Source organism: Camelus bactrianus, chromosome 20, assembly GCF_048773025.1.
Source record: "Camelus bactrianus isolate YW-2024 breed Bactrian camel chromosome 20, ASM4877302v1, whole genome shotgun sequence".
Lineage (NCBI taxonomy): Eukaryota > Metazoa > Chordata > Mammalia > Artiodactyla > Camelidae > Camelus > Camelus bactrianus.
In genome coordinates, this window is record NC_133558.1 from 5,489,113 (window position 1) to 5,511,511 (window position 22,399).

The following is a 22,399-nucleotide window of genomic DNA, read 5'->3' on the forward strand; positions in this document are numbered from 1 at the left end:
TTTTTGCAGGTGTCCTATTTGTCCTTTTTTCCTCATTTAGCTTTTTACTGCCTTATTTTCAAATAATTGAGCACTATTTTGTGATTCATTTTATCTCTGTTATTGAATAAATACCACTACTGCTTATGTCCATGTGCTTGCTCTGATATTTCAACATACATCTTCTAAATTATCACAATCTATCTTCAGCTAACCTTATGCCACTTCACATACGGTGCAAAAACACACAACACACTTCTGCTCCTCCTGCCTTTTGTTCTTTGTGCAGTTATTGCCAGGAAATTTAAATCTGCTCACTATAAACTTTAATCATTCTTTAAGTAGTCAATTATCTTTTAAAGAGAATAATCGAGTAGTATACAATTTATATTTCTTCAAATATTTACTACTTTCTGCTTTCTTTATATTTTTAGATCCAAATGTCCACCCGACTATTTTCTTTCTCCTGGAAGAAGTTTCTTCAATGTTTATCGAAGCATAGGTACATTGTTGATTAATTTTCTTAGTTTTTGTGTGTGTGTGTCAATAATTCTTTATCTCATCTTTATTTTTGAATGTTATTTTCTCTGGGTACAGACTTCACAGTAAAACAAGTATTTTTGGTTATAGATTTGTTATTTTTCCACTATTGGCACTTAGAAGTTGTCATTCTATTGCTTTATGTTTGCATAGTATCTGATGAGAAGCCTGACTTCATTCTAATCTTTGTTCCTCTGTATGATGTCTCTTTTTCTCCTTATCATTGGTTTTCAGAGTCTGATTATAATATCTCTCCATGGGGTTTTTCTTAGAGTCTTCTTTTTGGAGCTCCTTTAACTTCTTTAATATATTGGTTTAAAGTTTTTATATAATTTAGAGAATTTTATTTCTTCAATATTTTTTGTTCCCTCCCTGCTCCATTCCTTCCTAATGGAGCTCCAATGACGTGATTTTAGGTCATTGTCCCACCAGTGACTGGTGTTCTGTTTATTTTTTTAAGACTTTTTTGCCCCTGTTCTTCATTTTGGATACTTTATATTACAGTGTCTTTAACTGCCTTGATCTTTTCTGCAATGTATAATCAATCTGCTGTTAGTCCCATATAGTGCGTTTTTCATTTCAGATAGTATCTTTCAATCTCCAGAATTTTCATGTGGGCTTTTAAAAATACCTTCTATGTATGTCCTCATATAATCATGTCTTTCCAGACCTTCTTGGCGCTTTGGTGCATTTTGTTGTGTGATTGTCTTTGTCTTCCCGTTCCAACATCTACCATTTCTAAGCGTGTTTCTATTAATTAATTTTTCTCCTGCTATGGAATCGTACTTCCCTGCTTCTTTGAATGCTGGTGAGTTTTTGATTGGATGCCAGACATTATGAATATTACATTGTTTCATGCTTGACTTTGTTGCATTCCTTTAAATAGTGTTGAAGTTTGTTCTTGCATTTAGTGAATTACTTGGAGTCAGCTGGATTTTCAGTGTGGTCCAGGACAGCCTTAAGTCTAGGACTGATTCAGTTCCAATATTAAGGTGAAGACATGTGGAGAACACTGCCTGATGCTCCTTGTACTTAATTATCTGTCCATTCTGCCTTGTAGGAACATCAAGTGTTCCCATTCTTCTATCAGTTCCAGAAATTTTCCATCCTAGTGATTTCTGATGGTTCTTTTACCCATCTTTGGGTAGTTTTTTTTCAAACATGTTCTGTTTAGTACTCAGTTAAAGACCTGAGAGAATCCCTATGAGAGAGATCTTCAAAACTCTGTCTGCAGCATCTTCTTCTTCTTCTTCAGTATTTTGTCATACAGAGCTCAGCTACCTTGGCCTCCCCAAATTCTGATCTGTCTCTCCTGAACTGGGCAAGATTCCTGGCCTCCAGTTCATTCTCCCCTTCCTGCATTATAGCCTATAACCTGTACCAGGGCAATACCCTTTTAAAATGCTTTAATTCAGAGAAACTTTTAAAGAAACATAAAAGCTAGTCACCATTTAAGGATCTTTGCATTGACTTAAATTGTTACTAGTCACTTACTCCAATACATGCCCTGAGATGGGATGTGCTACTTAAGTTGCTCTCAAGTTTGCCTCTTTTATTATATAAGGGATGACACAAAATAGAGCCAGAAAAATGAGTTTCACACATTCAAATGGCTACAGAGAGTACAAAGGGGTAACACGGTCACATAACTTGGGGAAATTGGGCAGACTTTAAGGAAAGTGTTCTTATTGAAATAGACCTTAAAGATGGAGGGATAACATTTCAATAAAAGGCATGAACAACGAAGGAACATATTCCAAGTTCATGGAACACAAAGGCCAAATATATAGGACAATGAAATAAGAGGATATATTTGGAAAATAGAGAGCAGTCTAGATTTTTGAAAAATAGTTGAAACCATGGGAAAGCAGTAGCAGTGATCTTTTTATTCTTTATTTCTAAAATCTCTCCTTAAAAATACAAGTCAACATTACTTACGTAAACCAAAGTGAATTATTTCCTAGTTGTTTTATGGATAAAAGTAAATCTTACATTTCCAACTGAGACTGAGCTGTTTAATGGCCAGGTCTAGATGACACCTGGAAAGTTTCCTTTTCATTCCATACTGTGTTGAACAGAGTGACAAACTAATCAGTTTCTTGACTGGTCAACAGTACAGATTGTTGAACATAACCCTACTTTGCTATATTGTATTTTAATTGTATTTTTATTACTTGTTTCTAGCTATTACTGGGTTAAAACTTGGTTCAACTATGAAGATAATATTTTGCTGAGAGTTTCAGAACTTACACAAGGGCAAAAATAATGCCTTTTGGCTTTCTCCCCCAAAAACTGTAGGCCGTGCTTTCTTTTGATTTTTTTATATACTATATACTAACATGCTCTCTGAGACACAGGAAATCCTGATGGACTTTTATGACATCCTTGTCTTTGATAACCTCCTTTCTGGTCCACTGTGAACTAAATGAAGATAAAATATCCCAGATGTAGCTGCTAGAACAAGAGAGGTATCTGTAAAGCTCTTAACGCATGTGAATGACCCTTTGGTAAATCCCTTTAAGCTTTTCCCCAGATTCATCTTTCTTCCTTTCATACACTCCCTTTAATCTTATTAGATCTAATTCTAACATTCACAACAAGCTCCATACACTGGTTATATCACTGAAGCAAAGAAGTGATTCCTGCATTTGAACTATTCAGGGAATCCCTATGGTTTATTTGTCTGTTTGCTTTGCTTTATTTTGTTTTGTCTTACAGCCTCAAGGCTTAAGCCTTAGGGCTTTCTCCATAGTTAAATGCCTTCCTTTATACTTCAACATGCAATTGCTTTAGGACCCAACTTGGAAATCAGGATGAGGACTGACAAAAGTTTTTACCCATGCCAGGAAATTCAGTGGAGAACTAAGGCAAAGAATAATATTTTTGAACTATCCTTATAGACTTTCGGCAGTAACTAACTTCACTAGCCAAGTAGCAGTTTAATTATATCTCTTCTCTCATCTGTGTAGACTCCCAGCCAAGTCATGTCATCTGTGTTTTACTTCCAGTTTTATGTATTTTTAAGGGAATGATGAAAAACTCCCCACCTTCTTCTTGGCAAAGAGCTCTGAGCATCTCAGAACAAAGGAGCAAAGAAACTATACTTGATGTTTTTATTGACATGCACGCACATGTGAAACCTTGACTTACAATGCGTTCATACTCATTTGTGAAAAAGGTGAGTCACCTGTGTCTGCGATTGTCACACGTAAGTTATTTATTTCTCCAGCCTTCTCCCCATCTGGCTTATTCTGTAATGGAAAAGACATGTTTTAAATGGCTTAGCTAGACGTTTTATCTGTTAAAAGTGTTGATCCTTTTCTTAGGCACAGCACCTGCTATTGCTTTGCTATTGTTTATGTTGTCTGGAATTTTATCAGAGGGTGTAAGACAGAGAATTCTGTGAGGTAGCATGCATCTAAGTTTGAGACTGTACATTGCTGTGTGCCTCAGAATTAAGGTCAGCTGACAGCTATTGGTAAAGGCCACAAAGAAGGGAGATAACGATTTATTATAGATTTGTAGATTTACACTAAAAGAGAGCTTGCCCAAAATGTTTGAGACAGTGATCGCATAATGTTAGATTTTTAGGAGTATTAGTACAAAACTTAACAAAATAATCTCAAAGAATAAAGCTAATCCTGGTAACCCTCCTTGCAAAACAAAATAGCTTTGAGCAAAGCGTTTGCTCTTGCTTTGGCTCTTCAGAACCTTTCTAAAACATTATACCTTTGAATTAAAATAATACTCTGTAGTATTGTTTAATTTTGATTTCCCTAGATTTTGTGACAGTTTTGGCAACGTGACAGAGTTGAACAGAGTTTGAGGAGGGATTTAATTTGACTTAGGAAAAACTCTGTACTCTACTGTACAAATAAATCAGTAGCTAGTGTTGGTAAGTAAAATAATAAATATTAAACACATAGAAATAAACATAAAAAGTAAAAATATTATTACAAATTAGATTCATTCATTCATTTATTACCTACTATTTTCTAGGCGCTATTAAAGACTCTGAGGATACAGAGTTGAACAAAAGATATATTTCCTGCCCTCATGAAGTTAACATCCTACTTAAAGAAGTGAAGCACTAAAAAACCTGGTGTATATACCATATATATATATATATACATACACACACACACATATATATATATGGTAGCAGGAAGTGACAAGGGACAAAGTAGTGTGCAGGGGATGGAGGCGGGCAGGTGGCTTAGGGAAGGCTACCTAAGGAGATGAATTTTAGTGGTGACTCAGTGAAGGGAGTAAAAAAGCCACCTTAATATCTAGGGGAAGAACTTCCCATGCAGAGGCCCCAGCAAGTGAAGATGCCCTGGGAAGAGGAGGGGCCTGTGTGAGGGGCAGCAAGAAGGGCAGTGAGGCGAGTGCACCATGAACCATGGAGCTGGTTCATGATGAGCTGCGATGAGAGGGAAGAGAGGAGAGGAGGCCAAGGCAGCTCAGGAAGAGCCCCGTAGTCCATGGACAAGACGAGTAGATTCACTGTTAGTGTAGAGTTGAGAGGAGGAAAGCGAGGAGACTTACTTGGTTTTAAAAGAATTAATATGGTGGTTGGTTGGAAAATAGACTTGTGCTTGGGAGACAGGAATAGAAACAGGTAGACCTACCAGGAAGCTATTGCTCGTATAGTCCAGATGTGGATGACCCCGAAAACATTTAGCAGGATAACCCTGAAGGGGGAGGGTATAGCGCAAGTGGCAGAGTACGTGCTTAGCATGCACGGGGCCCTGGGTTCAATCCCCAGGACCTCCTCTAAAAATAAATAAACTTAATTACCTCCCCTACCCCCCCACCAAAATAAAATAATTAAACAATTCAATAATAACAGGATAACCCTGGATATTTTACTAAACATCAGCGTCTGGGGTCATATCCTATAATAAAACACACTAAGATGGGATCATGGAAAGGATGACTTCTTTGTTGAGTACATGAAACTTCTTAATATGCATGTGTATTTACATACAGAAATAGCTGTTATGTCTGCGTTAAATGCTAAACCAACAGTATAAATGCCTTTGAAACACACACATATGACATTACTATTTCTACAGTGAAATGTATGAATGGTCTTATTCAGTGGGGGTGAAAAAGGAACATAAATGGTCTCATGTCAGTTTAGGTCAAGTTTTACCACCAAATGAATAATAAGAGAGAGGTACTCTAGATTTCCAGAGATTTGGGGGCTTTAAAATTTCAGATCTGCCACAGAGGGACGTGTATAATAACTGTTAAATCTATATGGAGTCACTGTAAACACTGTTCATAAATCACTAGCACCGTACACATATAAGGTAGCCTTTCATCCGAAAGGATTATCTGAAAGCATACTCCAACTGACCAGAAGACTAATCAAAATTTAAAAAAATAAAATAAATGAATATATCTATAAAAAGGAACTTGCAGGTCTTCATGGGCAACATAACATGCCACCCCAAAATGTGCTACTACGGGTATTTTGGCTGAAGGCACTTGGAAAAAACAGCAAATGCAGAGAGAAGCTTTCTTTGAATTCTCACCTACCTTGAAAAAAGTCCTCCAAAAAAATTCAGTCATCACAGTAAACCTCCCCAGGAGTTTCATCAACCATGGAAGGTTGATTTTTGTCACAGGAGAGGAGACCAGACGTCCACATCACACCCAGACACACTGTCACAAATGGTCACACCTTCCGTCTGTTCCTCTGAGGGCCCATTCATCGCTCCTAAAAATCATTCACTCTCCGCTACGAAGCCTGCATCCCCTATTAAGATGGTATTTAAGCCTGAATTTTAAGCCACCTCGGGGAGTTACTAATTTTCCCCAGGGTGTTTTCCACGTAAATATGAGATGTATATGTTAATAAACACCTCTTTGTTTTTCTCTTGTTAATCTGTCTTTTATTACAGGGGTCTCAGTGAAGAACTCAGAAGGGTAAAGGGGAAATTACTTTTTCTTCCCTACAAACCTAGAAATTTGGTTAGGTCATTCAGTTTTCCATTTGTCCTGAAGCGCAGAGGTTAAGTTTAGTCCACTAGACTTTTCCTTTCCCAATACCAGGATCTGGGGCTCTCAGCCTGTATCCTTGCATCATTTCCACTTGCACGTTTGGTAACCAATTTATGAGAGACTTCAGAAGGTGGGGGAAGCTGTGGGTTTCAGTCAACGTGGGAGGGGATTTTTCAGTATAAGGACTCTGGAAATCCCTTAAGTTGTACATCGGGTAGGTTCTTACTTTGTGTGTGTGGCAGGGGAGGGCATAACGTGGCTCATCCCTGAAAGCTTTGTCCAGTGTAGAGCTGACTCCCCGCTCCCCGCACCATAACAGCCACGGTTGCCTAAGGAGCCACAGAAACACTCGGGGCTGAGAAGGCGCCACTCTTCTTCAGAGTAACAAGGACCCAGATGTTTGGATCACGGTTCCTGATGGTGGAAGCCCCAGAGTTAGTGAGTAGGACTGAGCAGTCTGTTTATGTAAAACTAGGACCACTTACCAGTCAATTTTGCTAACAAAATTTAACCAGACCAAAGTAAACCAAACAAGCCAAATGAAAATTCTGTTTTGAATATTTAAAATGTAAATACAGTTTTTAGTTGGATTTTTGAACTATCGTTTGTTGGTATCCTGCAGTCTGGAGCAGCCTAAAATCCTACATTTCACCCATTTAAACAGTAACTTACCAGTTCAAAATTAACAGTCTGCATGATCAGTGCTCACCTTTAGCCTGTATCTCAGCATCGTATATCTTATTTCACACATGATTCAAACTCTCCTTATGGAAACACACCTATTTAAACACGATTGTATAATTATTTTAAAATATAATCTTTAAAAATCTACCCTTTGAAAATAATTCCGTAAGCCCTCTCTTTTTGGTTCAGAATGAAGTATGGCTAGTGTTTACCAAGCCATTTCTGTGTCTATGTATCTGTATGTGTGGTTAGCGCTGCTGATCTATTTCACAATTTTTTTCTGACTTGTTAGAACTTAGAGCTTCTCCAAATGTTATCTCTCTCTCTCTTCTTTTTCTTCTTTTGGAATGCTTTTAATTACAAGAACTTTAACAAGGCATCTGAAGTCTTTCAAGTTGGTTTCCTCACCTATATAAAAAATGCCATGGGTGTGGAAAGTAATTTATTGCCAACACAGTCACCGTCCAGAAAAGAAACATTTATATTCCAATTCCACATTGCACCGCCTTCTCTCTGTTGGCTGTAGACTGAAACTGGAGTAGTGCTACGTTAATTTTTCAGTATCCTCGTGGTGAATTTGTTCTGGAAAGACATTTCTCTGAAATTAAAGAGTAGGAAGAGCTAATTCTCTTTGAAGGAGGCAGAGAATCGTAAAATAGATCCATTGTTCATTCCTCTCTAAAAAAAAGAATACTTTGGATGCAACTGCGAAATGATCTGACCTTTCACATGCAAAAAGAGCCAAGGACAACAGACAGGGAAAAAGAAAGAGAAGGGAAAAGGAAACTGTGTCTCGAGTTGAAAGACTGCTTTTGTTTTCGTCCCCTAGACCACTATGAGGGAAGGTTTTAAGAGTATGAACTTGTATGTTTTGCCATACTTGCTTTGCGTTCGTCCAAATAATTTGTGCAGACCCATCCGCTTCTTTGGATGACTCCTACCAGTTAGTGTAGATGGAATTTCACCAGCTAGGTACAAATACACCCACGACGCATCACTAACGAGAAACTAGTTTTCTGTAGTCAATATTGACTTTATAAGTTTACTCCATGTTGCTTGAGACAAAGAGCAAAAGGAAGGAGGAGGAGGAGAAGGAGAAAAGAAGGAAATAAACATCTCACGATGCTATTTGACCCTGGATCCGGCAGGGAAGCTTCTGTAGTTTTTAGTTAGTAAATCAATGCTTTTTTTTTTTTTTTTTCTCCTTAAGGTAGAGTTTGAGTTAGTTTTCTGCCACTTGCAAAAGAAAAAGGACTATCACTCCACTGAGAAAAATTCTGCTCTAGATAAAGAAAGTCAATTTCAAACCACATTTTGTAAAGTCGGGTACATGCCTCATGGAAGTAGTCAACTTCTTCCAATGCTGAGTCCCAGTCCTTGAATGTGGATACATAGTTCTACAGGGCAAGGGAGGGTGATAACTTACTGAGAACAGTATGCCAGGACGGAGCCACCGGATGACTGCCTACGCGGACACCGGAGTGCTTCTTTAAATATATGATTCGAGAACTTACAACTTATCAATTGTCTACTTTTTTGAGGATTACTATTTTAGGTCTGTTTTCACTAGGGTTATTGTAGAAACACTCGACTTCAATCAACACGATACTTTCTTAGACTAGAAAAGAGATCAGGCTTATTTCTCCAATATACGTTACACATTTAAAGCATATTTAAGGAGATGACAGCCTTTTGGCCCTTATGCCCTCAGGGATGTGTTATATATACATTTGGAGGGACATAATAGAAACACCTGTCTAGATAGCTGAGATTCAAATCTGATATATGGACCCCACCTTCCTCACACCCAAATCCAACTAACATTCCAGATTAGGAGGTATTGTATGTGTGGAAGGAAAGTCACCAAAGGTTCCTATAGCTTACTATAAATCCACACTTCTGGGCTTATTCTCCTGGTATAAATCACGTATGGCAGAAGCCAAAGTACCTGACTATATGGCAGAAGATGAGAGATAAAGTCAGGGCCCAGGTTTATTTTGGATAGTTGAAAGGCTTAACATTCATCTCATGGTCTGGAAGGAAGCCACATGCAGAGGGCAAAATCCCGTGGCCAGTGTTTCCCATAGTGAGGAAGTCTGCCAATGGTTTGGTTGTGACTTATCAAGAGTATTTTCTTCTCTGGCTAAGGGAAACCACATACAAGCTTTCATTTTCATGAAATGAGTTGGATTTTGATAAGCTTATTTTAGTTATAGATTCAAAATCCCGTCTTTCAGCATTTATTATGTTGATTACAGTGAATCTGGTTCTTTTTTCCATGGTTCCCTTATGATCTGCCCATTCTAACTCCAGGTTTACGGACATGTATTTATACGCTTCTTTGACTGATCCAAGAGATCCTATCAAAAGTGTACGAAACATAAACTGTTGAACCTAAATCCAGATTAACTTATCTAAAAAAAGGTCATTTTGTTTTGGTCATGGTAAGCCCTATTCAGTATTAGTTTTGAAAGAGTCAGAAAATGTTTTGAAGCATATGAAATATGTTAGTGATGGTACTCAAAACAGAGTGCCACAGCGCGCGCGTGTGTGTGTGTACTTCATCTTCGGAGAATGTAGGGTAACGTAATGTATGTCAGTTCAGCGGTTCAACTAGTCTATTATTATGTCAGTTGTGAACACAAATGGTTCCCACATCAGTAGATCGCTTCCCAAACCACTAACTTACAATTACCCTAAGCATATGAGGTGACAGAAGGGGACAGGCAGAGAATGTCTGATGGATACTGTCACCAATATTAAGAAAGAAAAAGAAAGACAAAAGAAAGTTCTTCCTCTTCATATTTTTGAGCACTCAGGGCAAAGCCTTCATTTTCCTCTTGACTGACAGCTAATATACCTTGAGGGACGTTACTCAAAGAAAATAATCCAAAGTCAAAAAAACAAACAAACAAAAAATTAAGAAAATTAAGAATGCCCAGAGTGCCAAAACGATGTATTTATTCACAAAGAAAGTGGTCACCTCTTACAATACTTGTATTAGATAAAGGACTGTCTAGAACTGAAATACTAAGGATTGAAAAGTCTGACTGACTTCTTTCGTTGCGTGAGATAAGCAACATTCCTGCATCATGTAGCTTAAAATTTTGCCTTCATAAAAATGACACGTTTTACTGTAAATTTCGCAAATGTTCTTAGTGATTATTAAACAACTATGAAACCTTAGTTTTTCCATTTGAAAGATAAGCTGACGTCTAGCACATTTGCCTAATAGAAGAGCATACAATCAACAGGACGGTCTTTACTCCTCCACGTTGCTCCCTAAGGAAGGCACTTACCCTAAGAACTGTTTTGCCTGATGACAAGTAGCAGCTGCACTTACTTTGATAGTGTCCAATACCTCGCTTTGCCTAATCTGCATCTCTCTCCTAAATGGTTTAATTAATTTTGCATTGTGCTTACTGACTGGTTTTAATTAGCAGTTAAATCAGTTCAGTTAACGAAAAAATGTAGGTGTTTACATGAATGCAAATCACAATGAGTTCTCAGGGCTCAATTCAAAAACTGGTTCCATGCCATTGATGTTGGATTTCTTTAGGCTTTGCTTTAAAAAAAAAAAATGCATCCTTTAGCTATAGCTTCTCCCTCAATAAATTATGAATGTTTATAATTCACTATCTGGTCTGCCCTTTTTTTCTGTATTGAGAAAGGCTGTATGCCCAGACTAACGTGAAGACCTTCCAGGGGGTGTCTTCTGTGCTTCAGTGGAGACACTTCTCATATGTGAGTTCTGGAAATGGCTCTCAGAACGCTGGCTGCAGCGGGGATTTCCTTGGTAAATTGTCTGGGGTAGTCACAGTGCAGGGGGGCCATTAATTTCTCCAGAGATGGTTAGATGGTGACACAACACAAAACATAACTCTGGTGTGGCTCCTTGTAAGCTGATGTTTGAGGGGAAAAAACTGAGGTGATTCCATTTTTAAATCTGTTTCAATTCCAAAATCAGTAAATTCTTCAACCCCTGATTTGGTGTGTATACAAGAAAACAGTCAAACATGAACAACGGTGTTGTTTCTTTATTTTTTTTTTTTAAATCTTATCAACTGACTATTTCTAATTTATATATAAAAAAAGTGCTTTTACAATTCCTAGACCTTGTGATCCAATTGGAGGTGGTCTGCTTAGAAAATAGATTTCTGCAAAAAATGTTGATTTACTTGACTTGAAATTCAAGATACCTCTATAATTTCAGAAGAAACAGAAGAGCAGTTTCTTTTAGCAAGATAGTATAGTAAAGAGCTGATCTAGTATGTAGACAACTTAAAGACTGTATACCAAAACTGTGAATAGTAAAATCCTAAAATACATCTTTTCCTCAACGGTAAACTTTATAGAGCTTTCATTGTTTGGATGATGACTTTAGTTCTTCCAGTCACTTTATGTGTGTTGACAAATCACTTGTACACTGTTTAAGAGGTATTTTAGTAGCAACATTTCTCAGTGATCTCCAACCACAAGCTTCTTCTAATCTTTCTACTGTCAGTATGAACACAGGATAGGGGCTTTCTCATCAGGCTTGAAGAATCTCATATAAGGAGAAGGCAGTATCCAAGAAAGAGCCATTTATTTGTTTGAACAAAACCTCTTTTCTATGCTATATATGTTAATATCTTTTATAACATACGTTGAGAAATTCAGCATTACACAGTTCAGTTGGGTTAGCTGCTCTTGCTAAAGAAAAATTTCAGAATAATTAATAAGCGTCAGGAAAACAGTCGATTAGCTGCAGTATGGAACCAGAAGGACCTGGAAACCAGGGCGGGAGTGATTTCCACTAATGAGCTGATGAAGGATACTTAATGATCTGGTTGCAAGCCCAGAAAACCTTGCAAACAAGTTTCATGTACACAGCAACCAGAGAGAAAGTGTTAAATCAATACATGTTGTAGTGTATAGAAAATTCTGTTTGGCAATGAATTATCATGATGAAAATGAAAGCAAAACTTCCTACTGTGATCATGCCTCACCTGAGAGCTAGTTTACTCTTCAAAAGTAAAACTGAGTGATTTTTATGCAGATATGTATGCATGAAGGTATAAGAATCTATCTATAGATCATCTTTTTCCAATTAATTTCGATTAAAACTTTCTTAGGTTTACATATAGAAAAAATATTTTAAAATGGTAATAAATCATTGCTCTGCAAAAATATTCTGTAAGTTTTCAATATTTTGAAATTTACTGACACATAATTTACGAACCAGCATATGGTCTGTCTTGGTGAATGTTCAATGTACAATTGAAATTGTGTATTCTGCAGTCCTTGGGTGTAGCGTTCTGTAAACGTCAATTAAATCAAGGTGGTTCAAGTTTTGTTCAAATCTTCTCTATTGGTGTAGCCCCCCGACTGTGGGAACAAAGGAACGAGCCTTGGGCTGGAATGGTATACAAGTTATAAAAAGCTGCAGACTCAGAGGAGAGAAGGCTGGTTAGTCAATGGCGGGTAAGATCCCCAGAGGGGGGGAACCTAAGACAGGCACAGCCGCCTGAGTCCAAGAAGAATATTGTTAAGCAGCTGTTTCTCACACTTTCCGCCCTGATAGGCTGTAAGGCTCGCTGGTGCCAACACAAACATGATTTACCAAAACATAAAGAGTCTTCTGACCTTGAGCCAGACACTGCCTGTTAACCATTTCCCTTATCATTCTTCTCTGCTACATAAGACTACATAACTTAATAAAGCTTTAGAGTAGTCATCAGCTCTCTCTGCATACGGTGTGTATGTGTACATGATACCGTGACACCAACAATCGGTCTAACTTATTTATAGTTATTCTATTAATTAATGTGTTGTGGTGTTATAAACACCAACCATGATGGTGCATTTGTCCATTTATTCTATTTTTTTATCAATTTTTACTTTACATGTGCATTTCAAACTTTTTATTTTAAAATAAATATAAATTCACTGGAAGTTGCTAAGATAGTACAGAGTGGTCATGTACCTTCTCTCGGTTTCCCCCAATGGTTACATTTTTTTCAAGCCTGAAAATTATCCCTTAATATCAATTTATTAGATGATTACTGAGCCAGAAGACAATGTTCATTATGCAAAGGTTAGTTACAGACATTATTCTTCAGAAACATTTTAATTCTAAATATAAATATTGAATTGCATGAATTCTAGACTAAACATGTTCAAACAGATAAGTCATTATAAGTAGTGTTTCATATCCTACAAGTGAGAATACTTTTTCTTTCTTTTTTTAATAGCTACATTAAGATATAATTCTCATAATATAAGAATCTACCTATTTAGTGTATATAGCCTACTGATTTTTAGTATATTCAAAGAATTGTGCAACCATCAATAAAACTGATTTTAGAACATTTTGATCATCCCAAAAAGAAATTCGGTATTTATTTGTATTCATTCCCCATTCCCACCTCCTCTTACCCTTAACCCCAGGCAACCACCAATTTAATTTCTGTTCCTATAAATTTGCCTGTTTTGGATATTTCATATACATGGAAACATAATATGTGGTCTTCTGTTCACTTAGCATAATGTTTTCAAGATTTATCCATGTTGTAGCATGTATCATTATTCCTCCCTTTTTATTGCTGAGTACTATTCCACTGTATGGATATACCATTTTTGTTCATCCATTCATCAATAGATTGATGTTTAGGTTGAGTCTACTTTTTGGCTAATAAGAATAATGCTGCTATGAACATTTTTGTACAAGTATTTGTGTGGAAATGTTTTCATTTTGTTTAGGTATACACCAAGAGCAGAATTTCTGGTTCACATGGTAACTCTATATTTATAATTTTGAAGACCTGCCAAACTGATTTTCAAAGTGGCTGAACTATTTTAGGCTCCCAGTAGCAACGTATGAGGGTTCCAATTTCTCCACATCTTCTTCCAAATACATAATTTTCTAGGTTTTTATTACAACCAAGTAGTATCTCATTGTGGTTTTGATTTGCATTTCCCTGATGATTACTGACACTGAGCATTTTTTATGTGCTTTGGGGGCATTTCTATTATCTTTTGAGAGAAGTCTATTCAAGTCATTTGCCCATTTCTTGGGCTAATTATCTTACTCTTACTGAACTGTAAGAGTTTTTTTTATATATTCTTGATGAAATTCTCTGTCTGATATATGATTTACAGACTACATTTTCTTATCGTGTGGGTTGTCTTTTCTTTTTTGGAGTAGTGCCATTTGAAGCACAAAAGTTTTTAATTTGGATGATGTGCCATTTATCCATTTTTTCTTTTGTTACTTGTGTATTTGGTATCATATTTAAGAAATCATGATCTAATGTCATGGAGATTAAGTGATTTGTTGAAAAAAATATTCTTTCCCCCATGGAACTGCATTGGCACCCCACTGAAAATCAATTGATTATAAATGTAAGTGTTTATTTGTGGACTCTCAATTCTATTCCATCCATCTATCTGTCTAGCCTTAAGGTAGAATTACACTGCCTTGCTTAGTGTAACTTTGTAGGGAGTTTTGGAACTGAGAAACTACGAGTTTTACAACTTTCTTTTTCAATTTCAAACTTTTTTGGCTTTCCTGGGTCCCTTGAATTTCCACATGAATTTTAGGATCAGTTGTTGATTTCTACAAAAAAGCCAGTTGTGATTTCGATCAGGATTACATTGAATCTATAGCTCAATTTAGGGAGAATTATCATCTTAATATAACCCAATGTTATATCTTACATAATTTGTCACATAAATACAATATTAAAACAAGGAAGTTGACACTGGTAACATATGTGTGCATAGCTCTATGACATTTTTTAACATGTGTAGGTTTGTTTAATTACCACCACAATGAAGATACTGATTATTCCATTACCACAAAGATCTCCCTTGTGCTATCCATTTTTAGTCACAATCCTCATTTTCAAACTTCCCTAAACCTTAGCAACACAAATCTGTTTTCCATCTCTATAATTTTGTTATTTCAAGAATGTTATATAAAAGGAATCATAGACAATGTGACCTTTTAAGGTTGATCTTTTTTACAATTAGTGTAATGTCCTTGAGAGTCAACCAAGTTGCATGTACCAACAGTCTGCTCCTTTTGATGGCTGAGTAGTATTCCATGGTATGTGTGTATCACAGTTTGTTCATTCAACTGTTGGGGGCATTTTGTCACTTTCAGGTTTTAGCTATTACTAATAAAGCTGCTATAAACATTTGTGTACAGGTTTTTATGTGAAAATAAATTTTAATTTATCTGGGATTAAAGTCCAGTAGTATAATTACTAGTTAGTATGATAAACATATAATTTTTTTTTAATGAAAATACCTACTTTCTATAGTAGCTGTATGGTATACAAAAGGCAACCTCCAGAATGAAAGAAAAGATTTGCAAACCACATATCTGATAAGGGATTAATGTCCAAAATATATAAGCAACTTGTGTAAATCAAGAGCAAAAATACCAAATAATTCAATTTAAAAACTGGGCAAAGGTTTTCTATTGCTTTGCTGACTTGTTGTTTTTTTTTAACTTGTTTAAGCATGTTCATAATTGCTCATTGAAACAATTTTATGACAGCAGCTTTAAAATACTTGACAGATAATTCTAACATCTGCGTCTTCCTGAAGTTGGCGTTTGTTCACTGTCTTTTTTCACTCAGTTTGAGACTTTCCTGTCTCTTTGTATGATGAGTGATTTCCTGTTGAAACTACCATGTTATTCCTTATGTCCTCAAGTCCCTAATTAGTCTGTTTTCTTTTCTCCAACTTGCAGTGTCTTCTTCTGTTTGTCTTATATGTAATAAACAGGGTTTTAGCTGTACTCAGCAAGAATAATGAGGAAAAGTACATCTATTTCATCTTCCCAGAAGTGGAAGGACTACTTCATGCATTTTGAAGCCTCTGTACAGCTAGTATGCTATGCCTTCTTGACATATATACATATAACTTATCATAACAAAGCCAGTAAGATTGTTCTTATGAAAATGTTACATAGATAGACATATATTTTTTTAACAAGAAAAAAGGGCTAAACTTGTATGTTTTCCAGTTACCAAAATATTTTCAACTTGAACTACGCCACAACTATCCGAAACTAAAAATTCAGGGCTCAAAAGTGCTTTCGTGAACAGCCTTCACTGTGAACCCAGCAGACAGCAAAATTTGCAGCTATGGCTTTGCACTAGAGCTGCGCCTGTGCACTTGAATACACATCTATGTGCACATTTTGCCAACCCGTTAGGGTCGCGGTGCAAATTACTGCGTTTCAAGTTCTTCGTTTCGTCATTCGAAACACTCCTTGGCCCTTGGCCTTGAGAAACAGGCTAATTACACTAAAACTTGAGAACAGTGGTTAAAATTTTACTCTTGGCTAACTCTGCAGTTTGCAGCACAGATTTTCATGTTGTTGTTGTGAATTTAATTGTTTATTCATCTAACATTGAATGAGGGCCTCTGCTTTTCCAGAATTTCTGTTAAGCCTTGTGATACCACATGACACTTAGAAATTACAAGCTCTGGCCTTCACGGAACTTAAGAAAAATCCTCTTTCACTCCCTTGTTTCTTAATGTGCCCTTAAACACTAGGCAATCAGCAAGGTTATTTTATTTTTTATCTTCTGTCACCTTTTCTTCTGCTGTTTTTGCTCATTTTATTATCTTTACATTTTCATAGCACATAGTGCTTAGATTCCATTTGGTCACTCTTATCCTCAAACTTGTTTTTGCCTCAGATGTACAAGAAAATATATTTCATGGCAAGTTTCTCCTGTAAGCCCTAAGTTCACGTTTTAATGTCTTGCTGGGTTGGGCTTTATTTTCCAACGGTTTCATCAAGTTGCACTGATGTGAAACACCTTGCCCTAGTTTTTCTGTGTTCAAAACTTTAGTGTATGGACCATGTATTTGAAGATCTTACTTGGATATGAAATTCTTAGCATCTGTATAGTATTCTGCAGGTTTTGATTCAATCTCTTCTGAAGAGTCTTGCTTCCGAGGAATCTGATGCAATTTCTTTTCTTTACAAGGTGAGGTATGCATTCTTTTCTTTGTCGACCTGAAGTACTGCTTTATTATCTTTTAAAGATACGTTTACTAGGATGTTTCTTAAGTTTGAGTCTTTAGGGTCCCTTTTCACAAGAATTTGGGATACTCTTTTTCTATGCAAATATAAGAGTTCTTTTATTTCAAAATAGTTTTTCTTCTTCATTTAAGAAATATTTTAGTCCATTATTTTACTGCTTTCTTCAGTGACTCCATTATACATCCACCATATCTCTCTCTGCTTTCTTCAGTATTTATCCTTTCATCTCCGTCTTTGTAGTTTATCACTTCACTTCCATTCTCTTTATTTTTCTTATATCCCTTGATGTATTTTCAATGATTTGTTTCATCTTTGTGTACCTTGTAGCTTAATTTTTTGGAAAACATCTTGCATTTTCTTCTTTTTCTTTCCCAAGTTCTCCCAGATCCCACTTCACTTCTCCTCATTGTTTGACTATGTCCTTCTATTGTCTGGCCACCCACATTCTAAATCTCACATTTCTGCTGTGTGATTATATTTTATATCAGCATTTTTTCCCCAGCAATTTCTCAAAATTCACATGAAGCTAATGAGTTATGATTTTCATATATTCTGTGGCAACATTTTTTTTTTTGCTGAATTTTCCTCGTGAGTAAGAAGGCTCTGCTTCCTTTCTGAACTTGCCTTTTTTTAATGTGCTAACCCTGTACCCTGTCACCAGAGACTGATTTTAAGTCTCCAGTTGAGCTTGAGAATCTGCATATTTTTAATACACAGCCCCAGCTGATTCTGCTACATGTGGTCCAGGGAATAGACTTTGAAAAACTCTGTTCTTGGGTAAAAGCTGACATTTGTTTTTAATCATCTGGAAATGTAAACAAATGAAACAGAAGCCATGATTGGAGTGGTATGTTTTTGGAGACTCATTTCTTCCCCATTCTTTCTGTCTAACCCAAGGACATTCCTAAAGACGTATCAGTGAAGGTCAGGGTGGAACCACTGTGCATCACTGCAGGCCGGAGAGAAGGCGGCCACACTGTACAAAGGAAGCATGCACTGTCCTTGGAGCAGGAATGCAGACTCTGGCCCTAAGTCTAAAACAAGTTCTGTGACCTCAAAATAAGGCACTTAAAATAACAATGACTTTTGACCAGAGAGTTACATTTTCACAATTATAGTTGCTAAATTTAAATTTCACGACAATTCCGGATGGTCGGTATTTCTACTATACTTACTTTATGTAGCAGGAGACTGCAGCTCAGACGTTAAGCAATCTATTTAAATCACACAGCTAATGGAGGAAGGAGATAACTTTTGAGTTTATTTACTTTTTTAATTTAAAATTTTATTTTTAATGGACAATGTGGTGACATGATTCATAAGTCCCTCTTTCCCTTCCTGGTGATTATACAGTTTACTCTTTATTCGCCCACTAGCAGTGCGGAGTACTGCCTGTGTTTCCACACCCCTGCTAAAAAAGTTTGATAAATTTCTGGACTGGTAAATTTGATGGGTGAGAAAGAATTATCTTAGTGATAATTTTAAAATTTGTATTTGTCTCTTTTTGAGTAAATTTGGCCATCTTTTCACATGTGTAAGGGCTATTTAATATTTGTTGTTTTCATGAATTCTCTTTTCAGGTCCTTTTCTGCTGAGTTGGTTTTTTTGTTTATTTGTTTGGCGCTTTTTTTTTTGCTCTAGGTTTTCAAGAATTTTCTTTATTTACTAGAAAGATTAGCACTCTATCAATATTTTTGCAAATATTTTCACATCTTACATTTAATTTTGAAGTAATTTATGGTATATCTCCCTCTCTTCTTTTACTATGCTGAACCTTTTAAAAATGCAGTTGGATCTTACCTTCAGGTAATGAAGGAATTCACTTCTATCTTCTAGTAACTATATGGCCTCATTTTTTACATTTTAAATTTTGATCCATTTGAAGTTTATCCTATTCACAGAGAGAGATAAGATTCTAATTTTATCTTGCTTTCCCCAAATGATTACCTACTTTTTCCAACACCAGTTATTTAAATTTCCACCCGCACCCCAGTAGCTGGAGGCCGCTCTTTTATTGTACGTTGCCTCACTTTGTGTGCGCAGGGGTCTGCTTCTGGAGTTTCTGTTTAGTTCCGCTGGTCTCTCTGCCACCCCGGTGTCTCCAGCACGCTGCTAGGCTGTGGAGGATTCTCGCTGGAGCACCTGGTAAGGCTGCTCCATCCTCAAAGCTCTTCATTTTCAGGATTTTTCCTGCTAGTCTTGCCGATTTACTTTCCTTTCGGTCTTTCTTGGGAACACATTACATTTCTAAGTCAGTCTAAAGAGAATGAAAACCTTCATGATATTGAGTCTTTCTGTGTAAGCACATTCTAGGTACCATGTCTTCTGAAGTCACTTTGGTAAATTGTATTTTCCTCAAAAAATATTCATTTCATCTATGGCTCCAATTTAATTTCCATGAAGTTGTGTGAAACAGCCTTTGTTTCCAAGGTTTTGCCACCCTTGGGCAGCTCTGTCCCCCGACCCATTTCCCATCAGTGTTCGTTCTGCTGCATTTCTCTCCCCCCGCCCCGCATCCATCCTCCTCTCTCTGTCCCAGCCCCTTGTCTCATTTGTGTGTGTGCCAGTCTTGCTGATCTCAGGAACTCTGAGCTACATTTGCAGACAATTTAGAGTTTGCAGATTTGTTTTCTTCTACTTCACTGTGAATTTGTTTCGAGTGAGTGACTTGCTATTATTGTTCTTTTTCTCTATTTTGCTTTATATGATTTCTAGGGGGGAAAAAAAAGGAAGATCTAGACTCGAGCCACCATTACATTCCTACTCGATACCTGGATTTCTTATAATATTTTTTTTTAACCTTGACATGTCATCATCTTCTTTCTTAAACCTGGTTCTTTCTGCAGTATGTTATGAGGAATCCCATCACCAATTTGCTCCCTACATAAGCTATAGAAATCATATCCATTCTTAGGATACTGAAGTAGAGGACTCATTTTGGCCATTTTCTTAAGAAAACTAGTCCAGTCTTCTTTCTGTCCTTTGTCTCACTGCACCCCTACCTACGCCTATTCTGAGAGCTTTTCTAACCTCCCTCACTCTTTGTACACGCCTTTCCCTTTCCCTTCCCCTCACTCTTTGCCAGTAAACACAGATTCACACTGAGATATCTCCTCTGGGAAGCTCTTGGTGATCCGCCACCACACCAGCAAAATTAGCTACTCCTTTATTAGTCATTCCTTTATCAGAGCGGAAGGCTGTTCTAATGCCCTGAGTGCTTAATACATTTTAATGCTATCATTTTCTTAACTCTAACTTATCCTTGGTATATTGTGAGCTCTTTGATGGCACGTGATAGGTCAACAGTCGTTCTTTTTGTTGAACAGTGTAAAATTAATTTGACTTAACTTATAATGATGAGTAAAAATTATTTCTTTGTCTGGTTCTCCGTCCAGAATGTAGGTCTATGAAGATTAGGAGTCAAGTATTTTTATGATTACAGACCAAGGGACTTGCACATCTCCCGCAGCACAGTTAGACCTTCACGTATGTCTGACTCAAGTTCTAGTCTTTCAGAGAAAGATGGAGAAACAACGTCATCACTGAGAGTAAAGGACATAGACAATAAACCTATGTTAGCTACGGACAGAGTTAGAATTATAACTCGTATCTCTTAAATCCCAGAAAGCAAGCACATCTGCTTGCTGCTTTCTTCTCCATTTATGCCAGCCAAGAGCAAGGCGAGAATAAATACAGTGAATGATTAAAGACCAAAGGGAAGGGAAAGGGGAAAGCAGAGCTTGTGACGTGGAGCCCTCTCGCAGAAGCCTTCTGCGTACCAAAGCAGGCAGCAGAGCTGTCGTGCCATCCCACTCTCCTCTTGGGCTTCTACCTGGCTCATGTTTTTAGTGGAAAGGTGTTTGCCCTTCTCGATATTTTGCAGACATGCCAAAAAGATTAATTACAATAATTTCTCCTGCAGCTGGGTTACTGATATATAAAATGTTCCTGTATTATCATATGCATTCCAACCGATGCCACTCCAACTGGTATATAAAGAGCCAATTTATTAGATGACCACAAATAACGAAGGACACAGAGAGGAGTATGAAATTTGCATCTATAACAGAGACTCTGGATGAGAATTCTATCTTTAGGAGCTCAGAAGATGAATGAGTAAAAGTATGATAGATACAAATAGCAGGGTTCATTACACAATCAGAGGGCATTATCAGACATGTGATGAAGATAAATTCGACCGCATGTCAGGGAAATCACGTTATTGTCTCTAATCTATCATCTTGTTAATGCTATTTCTATGGAAACATTAAAAGAAATTAAACTACTAAAACCTGAAAACAGATTTGACAGCTACGTGTAGCAAAAGAAAAATATCAAGATTTTGCTGAAATACATGGCAGACTTTAGCGAGACGTGTTAATTACTAGTTAGTGTTTAGGTAATCTACAGATTGTGGAAGGATAAACAGACTCCTGTTAATAAAGATCTTATTATTATTGTTGCTACAAATAATTGTTTAGTATTTATATTGTGTATTAGTTCATGGGGAAGTTGTAATTTAGAATTTTCCTGTTCTAGAAAGAGCGATTCAATTCAGCACAAAGATGGGCTCTGTACATTTGCAAATTTGTATAAAAGCATTAGCATTCATTGCTTATATTTATTTATGCAGGCTTTAATCATCTGAATGCCTTCCATTAACTGACACAGACAGGTGGGGTATTTTTTTGCCCATTTATCATAGATGTGGAATAGGTTTATTTTAGTGTTTAAAACCTGTTTCTCCTGTTTTCCATTCTCCTCTCATGATTTCCAGTAAGGCAAGAGGCTACCCATACTTTCTAATGTGTAAGTTTGTGGGTATCTGTCTGTGCTTTTGCATGGGGGGAGGGGCTAGAAGGAGAAACGGATGAGCCCCACATGTACCCTATTTTAACTAAAAAAAGATAATTTCTGCCCCTAAGAGATCCAGTACTTTGCTTCTCCATTTACACTTACTTTGATTGAACAGTAAGAGAGATGAGCTGAGAGGGAGGTTTTTCTTCCCACTTTTCTTTATCCTTCTGAAATTATGTAAAAATAAAGCTAATTATCTCTATAGCTGTAATCATGAAAAAAAAAGACATGAGAATCAAATTTAACTTCAGTTCTGCTGTGAGTTGACGTAAGACCATT